Below are 19,768 nucleotides of genomic sequence, written 5' to 3'. Positions count from 1 at the left end.
ACAGAGTCTATAGAATTACACCTAGTTTTTTATTTAAGGAACTTGCAAAAAAGGTGGAAACATAACATCTTAACACCACTCATTCATTCACTCATTCATTCCACAAGTGAGCACCAACTACCAGATAACATTTTGGGTACAGATTATGTCACAGTCCCAATTTTCAAAAGATGCATGGAACAGGTAATTCTCATAAAATGTAGAGAGTGGCTTGAGAGGAAAAGCATAGGCAGACCAAGGAGGCACAATTAACCCAGGCTTGAGGAAGTCAGGGAAGAAAAGATAACATGCTCCGTTAATTCAATTCTAATGAATTCAAATCAATCATGTAGGAAAGATGAGAAAATAGGCCCAATTCAGAATCTGTATTCTCATTTCTAAGTCATATTGTCTTAGACTAGCCTGGCATTAGGGTGAATAACATTCTCCTAAACACAGCCTCCAAACACCATTTCAGTAATAGACAACTATAAAAGTAATTTATGGAACCAATTCCCCTCAGCAAATAGCAGATGAACTAACATTCTCCAATTGCCCACTATGGGCCAGGCCCTCAAACCAACTGCCAGTCTTGCCATTTTGATTCCCTCTGTCCTAGATGAAAACATTCTTTCTCTCCATCTGGCTCTGTGAACGATAGTAGTAGGAAGTAGTTTATTTTGGTTTTAGGAAGTAGAAAAGAAAACATATTTTGTTATTTTTTTAGAGATGGCACAGAGCATACTGACTCATCTTCTTTGGCTGGGCATTGTATAGATAACATGCCATTTTTGTGGAAAAGATTCATCTTCTCCAGTGCTGAAGGTGTCCTGAATAGCCTCACTGTGGTAAGTCAGAGAAACCACACTGACTTGACGTTGACATAGCCTTGTCACAACTGCTATAACTTATCATGTGCCCCTGAATCTCTCATGGAAAAACCACTAATGCTGCTTGTTCCCATGAGGCTAAGACCCTTAGGGTTCCACACAGGATGAGAATTTAAGAAGAAAGGAACTCAACACTGATCTATCTCCATTGTAATCCTACTAATACAAAACCCCTAATCCTGAAATATTCTTACTTTTGCCTCTCCAGTAAAGTTTTGGGAGAAAAAAATAATTTTAAAAAATGCAAAAGTTTGCAAAAGTTATCTTTTTGACATGAATAGTACCAACTTGTGTGCCTGAGTTTGCCCCGCAGGCTTATAGGAGCCAGGGGAGTTCAAGGAAGGGCCAAGAAGGGCCAAAGTTTGGATGCCAACCAAGGAAAAGACAGGGCCAAAGAGATAAGGAAATAAAGAGCTCAGAGGGTGCCACAGAAAAGAGAAAACAAAGGAGAATGGAACAAACCTGGAGGTGCTTTTTATAGGATGTCTGTGGACAAACCAGGAGCCACACAGAACCTGGACCAATCAGAAGGCACAGTCAATACATTAAAACACTTGCTGTGCTTCTGACCTCTCACTGCCCACCCTCCAGAGCAAATGGGATCTCTTTTGGGCAATTGCCTCAATAGTCCCTCAGGAAGGTGTCTCCCTGGGACCTCGCCATACCATTTGTCAAAAATTTTAACACAGTTGGTTTTTGTTCCAGCACTGGCATAAATCTCTGTTTCCTTGGTTGAGTAGCAGCTGAACTATCTGGCTTCATTTTGGGGCCATGTTGTATGAAAAGTACATTATTAAAACTCCATATGGCAAGAATCTCACACCACGGATGTCCTGTGAAAAGTGAAGCCATCTGATCAAAGCACATGGGCTGTGACCTGGTCCTGATGGAGGGGCAGGTAGGACTGCTGGTATTATGCAAATGTTCAATGGGCTTGTTCTTTCTCTCTCTTTCTCCCTCACTTCCTCCATCCCTCCCTCAATCCTAATCACATATGATTAAATTATGACAAGGAAAGTTGTATGACTTTTCCCAAGGTCAAGTGAATTAATGAATTTCCATTATGAAGCTAAAATTATATCTATTACTTATAAAGTCCAAAAATATAAATTGCTTCAAAAAGATTGAAAGACATAAGGACAACCAATGGATTATGAGTTGATGAAGCACACCAAGCTACAAAGGAGATCATCCCTCCACTTTGTGGCTGTCAACCATGCTCCTCCATACCACAATAATATAAATGGCCAACATCTCAGCTTTGGCACTTATTAGCTAGTTAAACTTGGGCAAGGTAATTCTCACATGTGTCTAAATTGTAAACAGGATTAATAACAGGCTGTCATGAGGATTAAAGAGTTATAAAATATGTATATGTAAAGTGCTTAGGGTGGGTCCTGCCACAGTGCCATTACATTGTGTGACTCTGAGGGTGATGTTCTCATGGCTGTCTATGTGGAAGGCTCCCTGGGAGCTGTGCAGTGCAAAACCATATCCAGGTTTGGCACAGAACAAGTGCTCACTCAATATTTGCTTATCATTTATTGAGTCCCTATTATGAACTGAATCATGCTGAGCAATTTTCAAGGATTTTCTTGGTGATCTGCAAAATAACCCTATGAGGTAGGCACTCTTATTAGTCTCATTTTAGAAATAAAGAAACTGAGGTGCAGAAAGTTTAAGTAACTTGCCCAAGATAAGCCAAGCATCAGGATTCAGAATCTGATGGCATAACACCAGCTCAGGTCCTCATTGGCCATGCTATCTAACATTGCCTCTGGTAGGGACAAACATAAGGCCAAATGACTGGTCATTCTTAGGTTAAGTCAACTAATTAATACAATTAATTCACAAGCATACTGTATAGAGAAAATGATAACAAATCACTCCCTTCATTTCCAAACTGTGCAGTCCAGGCTCATTAGCTACTGCTACCACTTTTTCCCTGATGCTGTGAAGAACTGGGGTACCATAGCCAAAATTAACAAGATTATCACTGTCCAGAGTCAGCAAAGACCTTTCTGTGCCCACCCTCCTAATGAAGGCACTTGTCATTAGTTAAATAAGCAAACCTCTAGAAATCACTTTCTATTAAGAAAGGTCAATACAAATGTATTTACTAATTGGCTGATGAACTCATGTCCCAGCAAGCCTGAGGGTTCCCCATTGCCCAAGGAAGGCCAGAATTTCAGCCTCAGCTTTTTGGACTACTTCTTGGTGTCCACGGAGTAACACAGAGTGAGGATACATGATATGATGTGCCAAAATCCATGAGTTTTCTGAGCCTCAATTTTTTCATCTATACAGTTGGGACATGAACAATGTATTTACCTTATGCGATTGATATAAAGATTAAATGCATGTCAGCTCCATAACTCCATAAATAAAAGCTGCTATTAAGGACTCTGGATTGATTGAAAGTAATGACATATTTTTTTCTTTAACTTACAAGGGACATAGACATTCAAAGGAATGTTATGCTCTTCAAAGCAATCATCTCAAGGTATTTCTAGGCAACAATTTTTTCCCCTCAAGTTTCCTTTGCTTAATAGATTTCTGGAACTTATTTGGAATTGCCACCAGCAGGAGTACCTTTGGTAATGACAAATCTCTTTGCAGATGCATTATGACCAGAATGGTCATTCAGATCCTCAGAGCCAAATGTAATAGATGAAGAGAAGAGCATCTTTTTGGCCAAGCATGAGGAACTACTGTAAAGTCCCAACCTGGTCCCAATACATGTGCCCAGCTCTATCTGCTTCCACCACTCCCCCATCCTATGTACCCAAAGTTCTTCATTCTCTGAACAAGTAGAGCCTTTCCTGCTCCCAGAGCTCTGTGCACGTTACTCCTCCTAAATGGGATGGCACAGCCTTTTCTCCCTAGTCTGTCCAGAAATATCCCATTTAATCACTATACCCCAGTTATGTCAACCTTTCTATGAAGCTTTTCCTCTGCCAATAAAGCAAACAGTACAGTAGTTAAGAACACAGAGGTGACTGAATATTCTATCCTGCTTTGTCTAAGATTAGTTGACCATATCGTTGAGGGTCTATTTCTGGGTTCCATTTCTATTTTTTTCCATTGATCAACATGTCTGTTTTTGTGCTATTACCATACTGTCTTGATGATTACAGCTTTGTAATAAAGCTCAAAGTCCGGAATTGTGATGCCTCCAGCTTTGGCTTTCTTTTTCAACATTACTTTGGCTACTCGGGGTCTCTTCTGGTTCCATACAAATTTCAGAACTGTTTGTTCCAGCTTTGTGAAAAATGCCATGTCTTCAACAAATGGTGTTGGGAAAACTGGACGGCAACATGCAGGCGAATGAAACTGGACCCTTTCTTACACCATCCATAAAAATAAGTTCAAAATGGATGAAAAACCTGAATGTGAGACAAGAATCCATCAAAAACCCTAGAGGAGAACACAGCCTCTTTGACCACGGCTACAGTAAATTCTTACTAGACACATCTCCAGAGGCAAAAGAAAGAAAAGCAAAAATGAATTATTGGGACTTCATCAAGATCAAAAGCTTATGCATAGCAAAGAAAACAATCAACACAACTAAAAGGCAACCTACGGAATGGGAGAAGATATTTGCAAATGACATATCAGATAAAGGGCTAGTACGCAAACTTGATAACTTATCAAACTCAGCATCCAAAAACCAAAAAATCCAGTCAAAAAATGGACAGAAGACAAGAAAAGACATTTCTCCAAAGAAGACATACAAACGGCTAACAGATACACAAAAAAGCTCAACATCACTCATCATCAGGGAAATACAAATTGAAACCACAATGAGCTACTACCTCACACTGTTCAGAATGGCTAAAATTAACAACTCAGGAAACCATGGATGTTGGCAAGGATGCAGAGAAAGGGGAACCTCCTACAATGTTGGTGGGAATGCAAACTGGTGCAGCCACTTTGGAAAACAGTATGGAGGTTCCTCAGAAAGTTAAAAATAGAACTACTCTATAACCCAGCAATTGGACTACTAGGTATTTACCCCAAGAATACAAAAATAGTGATTTGAAGGGGCACATGCACCCCATTGTTTATATCAGCAATGTCCACAATAGTCAAAACATGGAAAGAGCCCAGATGTCCATCAACTGATGAATGGATAAAAAAGATGTGATATATATACATATATACATATATATATATATATATATATGTATGTATATAATGGAATATTATTCAGCCATTCAAAAGAAAGAAATCCAGCCATTTGCAGTGACATGGATGGAACTAGACTATACTATGCTAAATGAGATAAGTCAGTTAGGAAAAGACAAATACCATATGATTCAACTAATATGTGGAATTTAAGAAACAAGACTGATGAACATAGGGAAAGAAAGGAAAAATAAAAGAAAAGAAAAGAAAAGAAAAGGAAAAATGAATAAGATAAAAACAAAGAGGGAAGCAAACCATTAGAAACTCTTTAAGGAACAAACTGAGGGTTGCTAGAGGGGAGGTGGGCAGAGAGATGGGATAAGTGGGTGATGGGCATTAAGGAGGGCACTTGATGTAATGAGCACTGGATATTATATGCAACTGATGAATCACTAAATACTAGCCCTGAAACTAATAATATACTATGTGTTAACTAACTTGAATTTAAATAAAGTCTTAAGAAAAAAAAAGAACACAGAAGTAAGAAGCCAAAGACAAGGACTCAAGAAAAGCAGCAGACAAGGCAGTGATGTGCATGGACCAGGAAGAAAGCTGCCCAGGTCTGAGCCCCACCTCCATAATGTGGTCACAAGCTGTGACTTTAGATAGGTTACTTCACTTTCTAATGCTTAGCTTCCTCATTAGTGAAATAGGATAAAAAGCAGTAGCTACTTCAAAGGCCTATTTTGGGGATTGTATAAAGCACCTAGAACAGTGTCTAGTGAATGTTTGTTTAATAAAGTCCTAGATCTATCATCCCTTAGCTGGGTGGCCAGCTTGAGTGGGTTATTTAAACTCTTCACATCTTAATTTCTTGTCTTTAATTGAGGATATGAAAAGTAGCACCAATTTCATATGGGTGCTGAGGATTAAATAAAATAATGCGTGGAGCTTTGTATATGTTAGGATTTCAACAAAATGATAGTTTTTTTCTTGAAGTTATTTATTTTGAACTCCATAACACCTTATTTGTATCTGTATTATGGAATATGTCCAATTAATTATATTATAATAACCTAGGCTGAGAACTCTTTGAGGACAAGAGCTTTGTCATTATTCTTCTGAAAAAAGGGAAAACCAATTTAGTTGGCCATAGGATGTGAGGGAGGATTGAAAATTGAAACAGAAACCACACTTGCAAAATTGTACTATGATTCACAAAAATAGAAAAATTGTACCAAACATTGACACACAAGACATATTAAGTTCAGACTCTTTAACACCTGCTCATTTAGACCAATGATATTCTAAATAAGACCACAGACAACCTAGTCTAAGAATAATTCCACACAAAGCCATAAGTCTTAAAGACCACTGACTGTTTCAGCAATTTCGTACTTTATAAATTCTGACCAATCTCTAGCCAAGACCATTCTATGATTAATTCATTTTACAAACTCTGTAGATATTCTTTCCTAAAATCCATCTCCACCCAGTTGAAATGCTCTACAACCCTCTATGGTATGTGCTCTCCCTTGCTGCTTCAAGCTAATAAACCTAAGTTTGTTTGACTATGGCGTATCCCTGGTAGTCTTTGTTTGGTGGACTTTAACATATCTTAGCATGCTAAGGACTTGGCACAGCACCTACTACTAAGCAGGCATTCTGCAAATTGTGTCTTGAACAAAAGAATACAGTAATGAGACTCTTGCTTTTACAACTTAAGAGTTCAGAAGATAATTTTAAACAGAAAGTTTCAGAAATATTAGGAGCCACACCAAGGAGCCTTGAGGAGACTATGTATATAGTTTTCCAAGCTGCATAACTTTTAGTAATCCTCGACAAAAAATATGTAATCAGGAATGCTGATTAGAAGCCAATCTTGCCGCTGTGCACTTATACACATCAAGTATAATTCCTGCTTGATAGGAAATGACAAATTAATCAAGGACACAAAGTGAACAGGTAAGTGGACATGGTCTGTGTTCCTACAGCACCAGGCACAGGACCTTGCCCACAGCAGCTGCTCATGGAAATTTATTAGTTGGTTACTGACAGGGATTTTGCTCTGTAAGTGATAACTGGCTGAAAGTTTCTGAGCAGAGGCAGATCCTGATAAATATGATGGCCTAGGAAGCTTCCTTTCTAGAAGCAAGTTAATACTATGAGCTGGCAGCCTTGCAGGAGGTTATCTCAATAACTAGGCCATTAGGAAGGTCCTTGCCTATTGAAATGACAGTAGAAAGGAAATGAGTCTCTCTTGCAAAGCTAGGATCATAGTGACTAACTGATTTTGAGGGAGTGTGGAAGGCACCAGAGTTAAAGAAAGATGCATCAATGTTTACCTCCACGGGATCATTGGAAAAAGATCCTGACACAGACAAAAATAGCTGCAAGGACAGAAGTGATCTTGATATCAATACTAATGCCTGTTACCATGGGTTCAGGTTCTTAAGTTATAGTAGGTAGCATAGCCTAGCACTAACCACTTCCTACCTGCTCTAACGCCCTGCCTAAGTCAGATCAGTAAAGGCAAATTAGGTCTTAGTGCTCCCTTCAAGTAACTATCAGCAGTTTATTGATTCTAGCCACTCAAAGCGATGACATTCCCCTCATATAAAGCATAATCAACAGATTTTTCTTTAGTTTTGCTCAAAATTGCAATTAAATCATTTAAGCTATGAAAGACCCTTGAAGTTTAAGAGCATGATTTTATGTTTTTTCTGGAGCCGTTTAGATGAAGGTAGCCCTGCCTAAGAATCCATCACAAATCTGGAAAGAAAAAGTGGGGTGATATAGACAAAAATATTACAGAAAATAGAGGAGACTGATAGACTGTCATGCATCACATTTAAAGATTTGATAGAAAGCATTAAAGAGAAATAGCCCACAAGGAAAAGGAAAATCAAATATGAACTTCTTTTCCCAATAATGCAATCTTCTGGGCACTGCTGACTTGTCACTCACTAAAAACCCTGAGCTAAAGAAAACATTTTCAGGTCCTTTTACTGAAATTGCTGCAACCAGTCTATTTTCAGCTCTCTTTCTCTGAGCCTCCTGGAAAAAAATTCTTAAATGAGCCCAAGACCAGGTTGGTTCAAGTTACCGGAACCCTTGAAGATAGTTTTGTTACTCTGCTTTTATTTTCAAATAATCTCCAACTGGGGGGTATGGGCTAGAGTCAACATTTTTCCCAGAAATGAACCTATCACTTGGTTATCTGGGTCCATTCTCATTAAATAATTTATGCACGAATAATCAATGAACAACTGGAAATGATTATTTGGTACTTACATTTCGCTTCAACGGAAACAACCCATTAAAACAATAAAAGCATATAGTAGTCTCCCTTTATCTACTGGGACTGTGTTCCAAGACCCCTGTGGATGCCTGAAATTGCTGATAGTACCAAGCCAATATATATACTATGGGGTTTTTTTTTCCCATACATGCATACCGATGATGAAGTTTAATTTATAAAATAGGTACAGTAAGAGATTAACAACAATAACAATAATAAAATAAAGCAATTATAGCAATATACCTAAATAAAAGTTATGTGAATGCAGTCTCCTCTCTCTCTCAAAATATCTTACCATACTCATCCTTCTTCTTGTGATGATGTGAGATGATAAAATGTCTATGTGATGAAATGAATTGGCATGAATGACACAGGCACTATGCGGTAGCATTAGGCTACTAGCGACCTTCTGAGGATACTCAGAAGGAAGATCATCAGCTTGTGGACCACAGTTATGGCAGATAACTGAAACCATGGAAAGCAAAATCATGGATAAGAGGGAACTATTGCACATTTGAACTCTGAAAATGGCAGTTGGGACAACCAATAACACAAGCTATGTTATGTTATCTCCCTCCCTCAGGGCCCCCAGAGGTCAAAATGAGGTTCCATATTATATTAAAGGTCAACATGTTTCTCACCACACAGTGAGACTAAGGAAACTTTAGAAAATTTTATGTAGTAAAACTTCAGAGCAGGCTAGGGAAAACTGGCTTTATAGAAAATTAATTTGCTTATTAATTTAATGCATCCAGGGATCCCTGGGTGGCGCAGTGGTTTAGCGCCTGCCTTTGGCCTGGGGCGCGATCCTGGAGACCCGGGATCAAATCCCACGTCGGGCTCCCGGTGCATGGAGCCTGCTTCTCCCTCTGCCTGTGTCTCTGCCTCTCTCTCTCTCTCTCTCTCTCTCTCTCTGTGTGTGTGTGTGTGTGTGTGTGACTATCATAAATAAATAAACAATTTTAAAAAAAATTTTAAAAAAATTTAATGCATCCACTTTGCATTTTCTCCAAACCTAATGTCACAAAATAATCATTCTAGGGGCTCAATGACAATGGGCCATTTTGCTGGTTATTCCCAATTCCCCCTCTACAACATCCCCAACCATACTTCACCTTTCCTGCCCAGGGCTGCGGGTGGAGTAGGGGTGGTGTAGGGTTAGGGGTTGTGATCACCTATACACCCTGGGCCTCTAGCTTCCTGTTGGGTTTGACTAGTGGGGAGCACCAGTCAAATACAGCAAGGTGGAAAAAAAAAAAAACAAATACAGCAAGGTGGGAAGAGAGCAGTGTGGTACTATTTCCCCTACTCTCCCCCTATTTTACTGCAGTGTCTGGCAAGAGTTTTCTCCCTTTACAGCTATGGCTTCTGTTGAGTGACCCTTCCTCCATCATTACAACCCTCACTGGACTCCACTATTTGTTCCCCTTATCCCTTCAGCCTGGGGAATGGCTTCCCCTTTGCTGTTGGTTACTGGGTGCTGAACCAGCCGGTGTTTGTTTCTGTAACATTGCCAACAGGTCTGCAACAGCCCTGTCATTAAACTCTCTTCATTCAAACTCTCTGAGGCAAATTCTGTTTCCTGCCAAGATCCCAATGCAACTACTGTGCAAAATAAATATAGAAGAGCTTATGTCCTGGCTGAGGATGGTGAGCAAACACAAGAGAAGACCAATATCTGCGAAAAACATGCATGCGCAAAACAAACCTCCACCAAGCTTTCTGTTTGGGAAACAATGTATTTAATGTGAAGCTTAATGTCAACAGCAGGAAAATATAGCTAATATTCATCCTTTGTAACTTCTACTCTTTTTTTGAAATGAGGGGGCAAAATATACACTTTTCATCTCTACCATCAGTAAATTCCCATTGGATACACCTCAGGAAAGCCAATTCTAAAGACTAGAGATTATCGATAAGTCACATGGATGCTTGAAAGAAGATGAGCTTTTTATCCATCCCTATTCTTTGGCAATTAGGAAAAGAAGAACATTGTCTGAATCTTTTTGGGGGGTGCCCAGAATTCAATTCACTATACTGTAGAAAGGGTGATGATAATGCCTTTCAAAAACTAGGGCCAATTAAAAAAAAAAAAAAAACTTAATGCATTGGTTTATCCAGATTATACAAGTTGGTATATGACACCGAAATCCATGATCAGTTCTATGACCATATCTCAGATGGCACTTTTTTTCTTCAGTCTGGATATTTATTTATTTAGCTGCAGGCTACCTTTCTTTTTATATCATTAATCTACCAAAAGAATATCTGTTGATTTTGCAACAAGCTGATAAACTGTACAGTTTCCAAGGCTAAATGTAATGTTTTTATTGGATACTCTCTCTCTTTTTTTTTTATTAAGCTACGGACCCCTAATGACATAGTAGCTATGAATTAATAAGCAGAGCATACATTTTAACTCAGCCACAATGAACTAATCAGGCTATCTCTTCTGTATTTTGCTTTATACAGTGCTGGTTCTCACCTCCACGCCTCTCTAAATCCATTGTCCAGACCCATTCTCCACCTACCCTCCCTTCTCTGTGCCCAGGAACTATGTTGCCTAATCCCCTGCCTTCTGGCTCCTTATGGAGTTCTGTCAATGGGAGGCACCAACAGGAGACCAGGGTAGAGTGATAAAGACCCAGATCTCCCTCCTCCATGTCCTCTGAACATAGGAATCCTACAGTTCTGGCAGTGACTGGCTCTCCAACTACACATCCCTGACTACTGCTCCTCTTGCCCCCATTCCAAAAAGATTAGAAGCTTCTCATTGCTAAGCATTCCTGGCTTTCCTGGTTGTCTTAGTATCCCTTATTTGTTCCCTTCACTCTGTCTACACCTCCGTAAATAGTACTTTTGCTCAATTCTCCTCAGAGTCCTCCAGAGTGTGCCTTCTGTTTCCTGCTGGGTCCCTAACCAATGGGAGCATGACTTGGAATGAAAAACACAAGGTTTCCTCAGGCAAGGGGAGGTCCCCCAACCCACATTCTCCCTCCCTCCTACCCACCCTCACCACAGGATTCTTAGCATTTGTCTGATGTGTCCAGGTGTGTCCCTGGCTTTGGAAGAGCAATGGGTGTTGAGTTTTATATCTGAGAACCACTTGGGGTTTAAAAATGCAGATCCAAGGAAATTATCACAGGTCCAGGGAGATGAAGGAGGTAGGTTGACAAAATGGAATGGAATGTCCTAGATTGAACAGGAAAAGGACGTTAGTGCAAACACTGATGAAACTGGAATAAAGTCTGTAGCTTAGCATTATTACACTGATATTAATTTCTTAATTTTGACAAATGTATTCTGGTTATTTAAGAAGTTAACATTAGGGGAAGCTAGGTGAAGGAAATATAGGAAATTTCTGTACTATCTTGGCAACTTTTCTATGAATATAAAATTATTCCAAAATAGCATGTATATTAAAAGGCAGTGGGGGTGGGGGCAGGCTCCCAGGCTCTGCATCAAACCCCTGAATCAGAATTTCAGCAGCAGGTACTCAAGCAGTTGGTTTGAGGACTAACCCTTGAAAAGTACCATCCCTAAGGGACTTGGAAACTATTCCTTCTGGTTGAGATAAGGATGGAAAGATTTGTTTACTGATGCTAAATTACAGCATAATTACTTGACTATTTAAGGAAAAGAGCCAATTGAAGCTTTGTCAAAGTTCACCTTCTATGCCAGTTAATTAGGGATGAATGATTCATCCCTCGACCAGTCTCTGCATTTGGTTTCTTGCATAAAAACACTTGAAAGGGTACAGGTAATTATAGAACCAAACAAAGAAAGTGACAGTAGAGTTCTTCTACTTCCTCCTCCCTCTGAGATCAAGGTTTTTTTCAATGCATGTCCTTTTTATTTTTTTCCACTCAAGGTTCTAAGAGGGCAGGGCCAACCAAACAGACTGAGTGACTTTCTTCATCTTTTCCATGGTGGGTTTCTCCAAGTTGATTTCAAGCTCTTGAAGGCAGGACCTATATTTTCAGTGTCTTCTGTGTTTTTTTCTACAGCTCAGTTCAGTATTCTTCACCCATTACCTTGATGAACTGACAATCTGTACTTCCCCTCTATACCCATGCCACTATTTATTTTCAGTAGCCTGTTACGCTTATATTCAGCATTTTCTATGCCATTGGAATGTACAATGTTTCCAATGTAAGAAGCAAAAAGGTAGAAGTGAAAATGTTATCATTATTATTACTTGTTTATTAACAAAAATGTTTATTGAGCACCTACTATGTGATATAGCACTAGTCTAGACCCTGGAAATGTAACAATGAAGGAAGGAAGAAGGAGATCTAACAATGAATTAAAGGAGACATAATCTTTCTCACTCTCCTGTCATTCCAAAAAAAAAAGGGGGGGGGGATAAAAAACCCCCAAAACTTCTCTTTGCCTTATAAGGGCTGTTACATAGCTCAAATAACAATGGATGTAAATGTGCTCTGAACATTGTAAAGTGTTATAAAAATGTCAAGCAATACAAATTAATGACTTAAACAGTCCCTGTCTACGAACTCTAAGCCAGAAGGGTAATGGTTCAGTGGCTTTTCCATTAAGCAGAAATTTCAGACAAGATTTTATAAAAAGCAACCCTTTCAAAGATATAAACTCTGTTGCTTTGGAGTTGGTAAGTAGTGAGAATTAGATTAGCATCAAAGAACTTATCAGGGGGAGAAGTCTCCTGTGAAGAAAGCAGGCCTGCCGTTTTATTCACAGCTAGACCCACTTTTGCTTCACTCTCCCTGAACAAACAGGAGGGCCCAGTTAGTCTAACTCTTCTCTACGATTGAAAAGGATATCCTAGCCAGAGCCATTCACATTTCTATTTTATTCAAAAAGAAGCTTCCAGATCAGTGATGAAAAAAATCTGTTAAAGTCAGTGCTAGTACATACAAACCTGTGAGTTTTCAGCAGTTATAAAAGATTATGCTTGAGAGAAGTTTTGAAAAATCAGATTTTCTGTTTCAGATATAGTGTCTATTCTCAGCTTCTAAGGTAGAAAATGTTCTATTAGAGCAGTTTTCCATCTTTTTCTCTGCCTGGAGAAGTCAATGAGTTTCAAAGGGCTCTCTAGATACCATGGTAACTGCATGATTCTGATCAAGTCTGTGGTGTCTGGGGTACAGGTTAAGGAACCTGAAAATGCTACCTAAGAAAATCTGCATTAGAGTCACTTCTGGTGTGTTTGAACTGAACATCTGACACATTTGCCACAGATGTACATACAGCTGTGAGCCCCTGCTGTGTCCCAGCAAGGGACCAGCACCAGGATAACCAAGTGAATGTAAGATGCCATTGCAAAGAACTCACAGGGGGCATAACGCCCAGGGAATGGCAGGTTAATTATGAAATATACAAGAATGTATAGGAATTATCTTGTGACATTTTAGCTCTTATTCCAAATTAAAATTTTATTCTCTAGTTTTTGCTGTGACTTCAGTTGTGGAAGTCTTTCATCAAGATTACTTCAGCTAAATATAAACCCAAGAAAAAGTTGAATGTTAAGCAGGAGAACAGTAAGAAGATCAGGAAGTTTAAGTTGTTCACTTGGGCCTCAAATGCACTTAGCCTGAAAAATCATGAAAAGGAAAAGGAAAACTATTGACCTATATAAAGAAACAGCATTTTTGGCTTTACCGGTAAAGCAAAGTAACATGCTGACATGTGGGACTCTCTGAAGTCTACCTAAACTGTCTCTCTAGGGATGATATTTTCCCTTCACCCAAGAGTAATGAACAAATATCAGATGACAGAGACTTCCTTTTCACTGTAGAGCACATGTCCATGTTCATGCCACCCTCAGATTATGCCAGGAATCACTCTGGGGGTCACCATAGACCTGAATAAATGAGTAACTCAATCATTTCCATATGTGTGAAAGAAATTTGATAATGACCTCAAATGATCTTCACAAAACCCAAGAGTGAGCTGAATTTCTTTGGGAAACATTTAGGAAGCCTGTGCTAGAGTATCACAGCAAACCAAGAGCTAAAAAAGACACAAAAAGAAATGCCAGGCCTGGCCCATTTTGCCCTTTGGTTGAAGAGATAAGACAGACTTGGAGGAAATAGCATTTTACTCTATCTCTCTTGCCCCATGTTGACCTCATGGAGTCCTTGTGTCTTTGGCGTCCACACACCCACCATGTCCATTAATCATTTCTTCCATCTTCATGATCCTTCCCACCCTTCCGCACCCACACACACCCCTTGGCCTCCTTTCCTTCTGGGCACAATCTGAGATGCTTATGATCTCTCCACAGAACCCTAACTATCTTTGTCTTTTTCTTTTTAACCCTGGATCCACCCTGTATTCTGTCTTCTCTGCTCCAATATTCAACACTCCTGGAGAAAAACCATGTAACCACAGAGATGTGTGGAAGAAGCCATGCAGAAAGGACTACTAAAGAATGTTAGTTTCCCAATTAGAAGGTAAGTTTTTTGAGAGCAGGAACTGTAACTCAGGCTGTTTTGTTACCCTGAGGATACCCTAGCATGCTTAATAATCCTTGTTGCAAGGCAGTTAATACCAAAACCAAAAAACTTAGGAAAAAAATAATTAAATAAGGTCCATAAAATGCAGTTTATTTATCAGCATTAGATAAACTGATTTTTCAAATTTTCACACATGGTTCATGTGAAAATAAACACAGCTATTCCAAAATAAAATATTCAGTAAAGTAGTTTTAGAAGGCAGTCATACTTAAAAAACAATTGGTAAAAGTTATTCTGTGGATTTCAGTTACTTTGTGAAGAGTTGTAAAGCTCTTCAAACTTATTTTATAATTCAGAATAATTTTTAACAAGCTTTTTCTTCCTATTGATTAAAGCAATGTAGTAAGATCTCACTTTCTTTACTACGTGACAAACCACCTCTAAAACTTCATCAAATAGAAGCCATCTTCAGGTCATATCTGTGTTTCTTCAGGGAAAAATAGAAGCACCTTTCCATGTTAACCAGAAAGGTAAATATCAGAAGAATCCTGATATAATTCATCTGCAGAGAGAAAAGAGTCAACATCCTATCAGGGCAATAGTCACTATGAAGCATAAATTTTCAGTGTGACACTGCTGCATGAACAAGGGGCCCCATGGAGCCTTGCACACTTTGAGCTAACACTAGAAATGAAAAATGTTCTTCCCTCACACCAGTGGCAAACCTGTCTCAGAGCTGGGTGGGGGTCACTGCTTTGCCAAGCCAAATGCACCACAGGCCACAACCGTCATACCAGCTTGGCAGGAAGAAACCTAAATGTTGCCTGATTCTCCTACAAATGTAATAATATCCGACAAGAGACTGATTGGACAGCTCACGATGTCATTTCCTCTAATTAAAGAATGCTTGCAAAAAACCAAAATAGCCACAAAGCACTGTCAGCAAAGCAATCAGCAGCGACAATTAGCTGTCAGCTCACAAGGCTGAGCTGAGCCTTGTGTAGGGAGCAGGGCTTGTTGTTGTGGGTTTTCAAATCAGCATGACTGTAGGAGTCAAGGATGAAAAGGCTGCACAAAGGGGCCAGACCCTGTTGCACACCAATGGGTTAGGGGAGTAGCAGCAGCTTGTTTGTTGGTTGGTGCGTTGCTGTGTAGCAATGGAGGAAACCCAATGAAGAGCCCTTCAGTGTGCTCCCAAAGTAACTAGAAGATTGCTGGCTACAGCCCATCCTACATTCACCATAAATCACCCTTCTCTTCCTGGGATAATGCTACCCACTCTTTGCAATGTATACACTTTGTCTGCATCTCCTGTGTGAGGAATTCACAAACTTCAGTGCCTGTGACTCTCCCTTTTCTCAACTCCTATAGCCGATTACTGTCTATACTACAAGGTCATTAACTACAGGCATTGAGAAAAGTATATAAAGAAACAAATATAACACAGCTGTGTCACACTAGGGAATAATATATGCTAAGATCGTGGGTGTGTTTTTTTGTGTGTGTGACACACACATATGGATATAACAATTATTCAGAGGTGCACCTTGCTCTCCTCCCTAGCACCATTCTCTGGGCACATAAAATAAAACTGTCTTCTGAAAACTACTGGAAGGTGACTGCTTCCTTTAGCTGCATTCCTTCACTCATCCTCCAGGGGGTGACTTCTCAAGTGGCTGAGACTGAGTGAAGGAAAGAACTCAGACGTCTGGGCACCCTCCCTTCTACTTCTGGCCTCAGTATTATTTATTTTTCTTTCCCATGAAAGAATATTTCAGCAGCAAAAGTAATTGGAGACCTGATTATAGCTGACCCTGACCATAATTTAAGCTCCTCCAACCCAGCATCCCTGAGAATAAAGCCAAGATTTAGCTCCCTGTCTACAGTCTGCATTTAGTTCCTCACCCAAAGCAAAGCTAGCCCTGATTTCCTTCATAGCAGTAATATGCCCAACTCAAAGATCCACTTCCCAGATTGCAGCTAAGGCTGACCACCGACACTAAAGTAGAATTCAGTGGCCTTGGACAACTGAGACAACTCTTTGCCTGGGTTGGCTCCATCAGGAGCCATGACCTTGTGCCCTCCTCAACCTGCTGAGAACACATACATGATGGTCCCATGTTGAAAAAGGCATGTTAAAACAATTTAATAATATCACCAGATCTCTCTGACTTCATGTCTCCCACTAAGGGGTAGGACAGGCAGGCCTTAAAATACCTGGGTAGAAAGCAAAAGGAAAAATAAGAGGAAAGCAGACACTCTAATCCAGTGATCGTGGCTGGCTTTTTTATGGTATCAAAGGAAAGAGAACAACTTAAGAACTGGGATAAATGTAAAATTAACTTTCATTGAAAGTTGAGAAAAAAACAAAGAAAATTCAAATTCTGGCAACACAGTCCCATTGTTGCGTCATAAATTACTCAAAGTTGGGAAGCTTCGAAAGCTGGTGGCTCTTGGCAAGCACCTTGACAGAGGGATAGATCCTTGCTAGGACCCTTTGGGCCAGGTTTTGAAGCAACAATAGAAGCTTCATGCAGGAGCCTGTTTCTTCAACTGAAACCAAGGTGGAGAGGAAAGCCAGACTGCCTCTATGAGGCCAACTACATAGGTCTAAGAAACACCTTTATAAGAAGCAACAGAAAAATCCCTGCTATAAGAGTCAAGGTTTTGAGTGCTAAGAACCAAAACTCAAGAAAGAATTTGAAAATAAGAAGTTTTAAGTATGCATATCAATGATTATTGTTCAATTATATTCAGTAATTTAACTAGAAAATTCATTTAAATGCCTTAATTTTGTTCACTATGTCCCTGGTTTATTCTTAAGGTAGGATTACCTTCACAATATTTTGACTTTGAAGGATTTTAATCTCATTATTAAAAGCACAGTTGGCTAAAAATGAAAAGAAACAGAAACAGTGATTATGTAAAACACTGCTTCTCAAAGATCCAAGTGCATAAAAATCCCTCTGGATCTTGTTAAAATGCAGGTTCTGATTCAGCAGGTCTGAATGGGACCTGCATTCTGCGTTTCTAATAAGCCCTCAGAGGCTGCTGCTGCAGCTACTGGTCCCTGGACCACCTTTGGAATAGCAAGGATGCAGAGGGTTAAACATATCTAAGCTACAAGATGATGTGACTGCTCCTGGGATAGCTGGGGAATCATGATACTGGACTCCTAGGTGCCGTGGACATCAGGTGTTCTTCAGGATACTACACTTTACACCCCTTTTCTGAGAAGCTACAAACCTCTGCAGTTGCCTGCCTGTGGTCTCTGTCGTCTTCTTTTCCCCTGACTCTCTTTCTCCTCTCCTTCTCTTGAAAGGCAACAAGGGCAGAGAGAGGCACTCTTCCTCCTTTCCTCACCCCAGCCCTCAGAATCAAGCTAGTCTATTGTGTGATTCCTGCCACTGTAGGCAGTTACTTCCTGAGAAGTTAAAGAGAATGCCAAGTAGAGCCAACCCAAGAGAAAAAGAAAATTTAAAGCCTCTCAGCTTTCCCATTAAGTTTTGGATTGTGGTTTTATTGCCTTCTTTTGATTCGGCTTTCCTCCATTTCTGACTGGCATTTTTATTTACAATCTAAGTGTTCCTTTAATACCAGTGGCTCTTAGAAAGCTGCAACATCATTCTGTATCCACTGAAGATACAGAAAACCCCAGAAAAAGCTGCATAATCAAGAGAAGCATAACTTGTTATGAGCCAGTCGAAGAGCTAAGGTTACAAGACAACCAGGTGAACTAATTTAGAGAATGGCATGGACCTCCAAGGACAGATGGGACCCACAGACTGTCCTCTTTGACAGAGTGCTGTAGGAGAAAGTAGTCATCATAAAAGCAGGGAGGAAGAAAACAGCCAAAATGTTCATGAGTCCTCAAGGGCTAGTGTGTGCTAGCATGACAGTCCCTGGGAGCCTCTCTCAAGCTTGTTTTCCCATAGGTTTCCAGTGCTACTCCTGAGAAGGATTAAGGGCAGGGTTGGAGACAGAAGAGTGATCCTTTAGAAGGACCAAAAAACCCATCCACTTCTCACAACTTTATTCCACGTTAAGCAAGAGGTTTTTTGTTTTGTTTTTTTTTTAAGATTTTATTTATTTATTCATGAGAGACACAGAGAGAGAGAGGCAGAGACACAGGCAGAGGGAGAAGCAGGCTCCATGCAGGGAGCCTGACGTGGGACTCGATCCCAGGTCTCCGGAATCAGGCCCTGGGCTGAAGGCGGTGCTAAACTGCTGAGCCACCCGGGCTGCCCAAGCAAGAGTTTTAAACCACTGGGAAAGGAGCAGAAAACCTTTCTACTCCGAAGATCCAAGCAAAGATCCACCGATTCTTGAGAAAGGCAGAAGCAAAAGCTATCTGCCCTGATGGACGGACAACAAACTCTCAAATCCAGAATCTGGTCCTGACACAAAGAAGAGGTCTGCGACAACCCAGGGAGGGGCAGGAAGCCGTCTCCCGCGAAGACACCCAGAGACACAAGGCAGAGATTGGCTGCCATGAAGAGGAGGAGGAACAGAGACAAAGGTCAGGTCCCAAAGTGTAGACACACAGGCCTGCCCAAGACTGAGGCTGGACCAGCAGAACTGACAACCCCACCACCACCGCCACTGCATTACACTGAGCACTGAGCAACAACACTCTACTCCTAGGTGAGCACCAACATGGAGAGATTCAGTGGAGCAGGTGTGGCAGGTCTGCTGAAAGCAGAGAATGGAGTTTGGACAGTGGGAAAAGCCCTCTGGCACACCAGCCACACTAAGCATAAGGTAACTACTGGCCACCACTGGAGAATGGTGGAGTCTAGTGGGCTTAAGGTAACTACAGCAACCAGAAGCTCAACCCCACACTAAGTCTCTACTAACTACCGATCTTGTCATCTGCTAACAAGATGAACACAACTCCTTGTAAGGATTTCTTAGGACACAAAACTGATACCCCATAAAAGAAAAAAATTGATAACTTGAAAGCTGAACTTCATGAAAAATAAAAACTTCTGTTCTTTTAATGACACTTTTAAGAATATGAAGAAACAAGCCACAGA

The 19,768-nt window shown here is 40.2% G+C and overlaps 1 protein-coding gene across 18 annotated transcripts in view; it reads right to left on the bottom strand.

Moving 5' to 3' along the window:
* NCALD (neurocalcin delta) overlaps positions 1–19,768 on the bottom strand; it is a 377,474-nt gene that overhangs the window by 244,114 nt on the left and 113,592 nt on the right. The gene's annotated exons all lie outside the window — the stretch shown is intronic.

Source organism: Vulpes vulpes, chromosome 13 (assembly GCF_048418805.1).
Source record: "Vulpes vulpes isolate BD-2025 chromosome 13, VulVul3, whole genome shotgun sequence".
In the NCBI taxonomy this organism is placed as follows: Eukaryota; Metazoa; Chordata; class Mammalia; order Carnivora; family Canidae; genus Vulpes; species Vulpes vulpes.
This window is presented reverse-complemented; position numbering and strand designations above follow the sequence as displayed.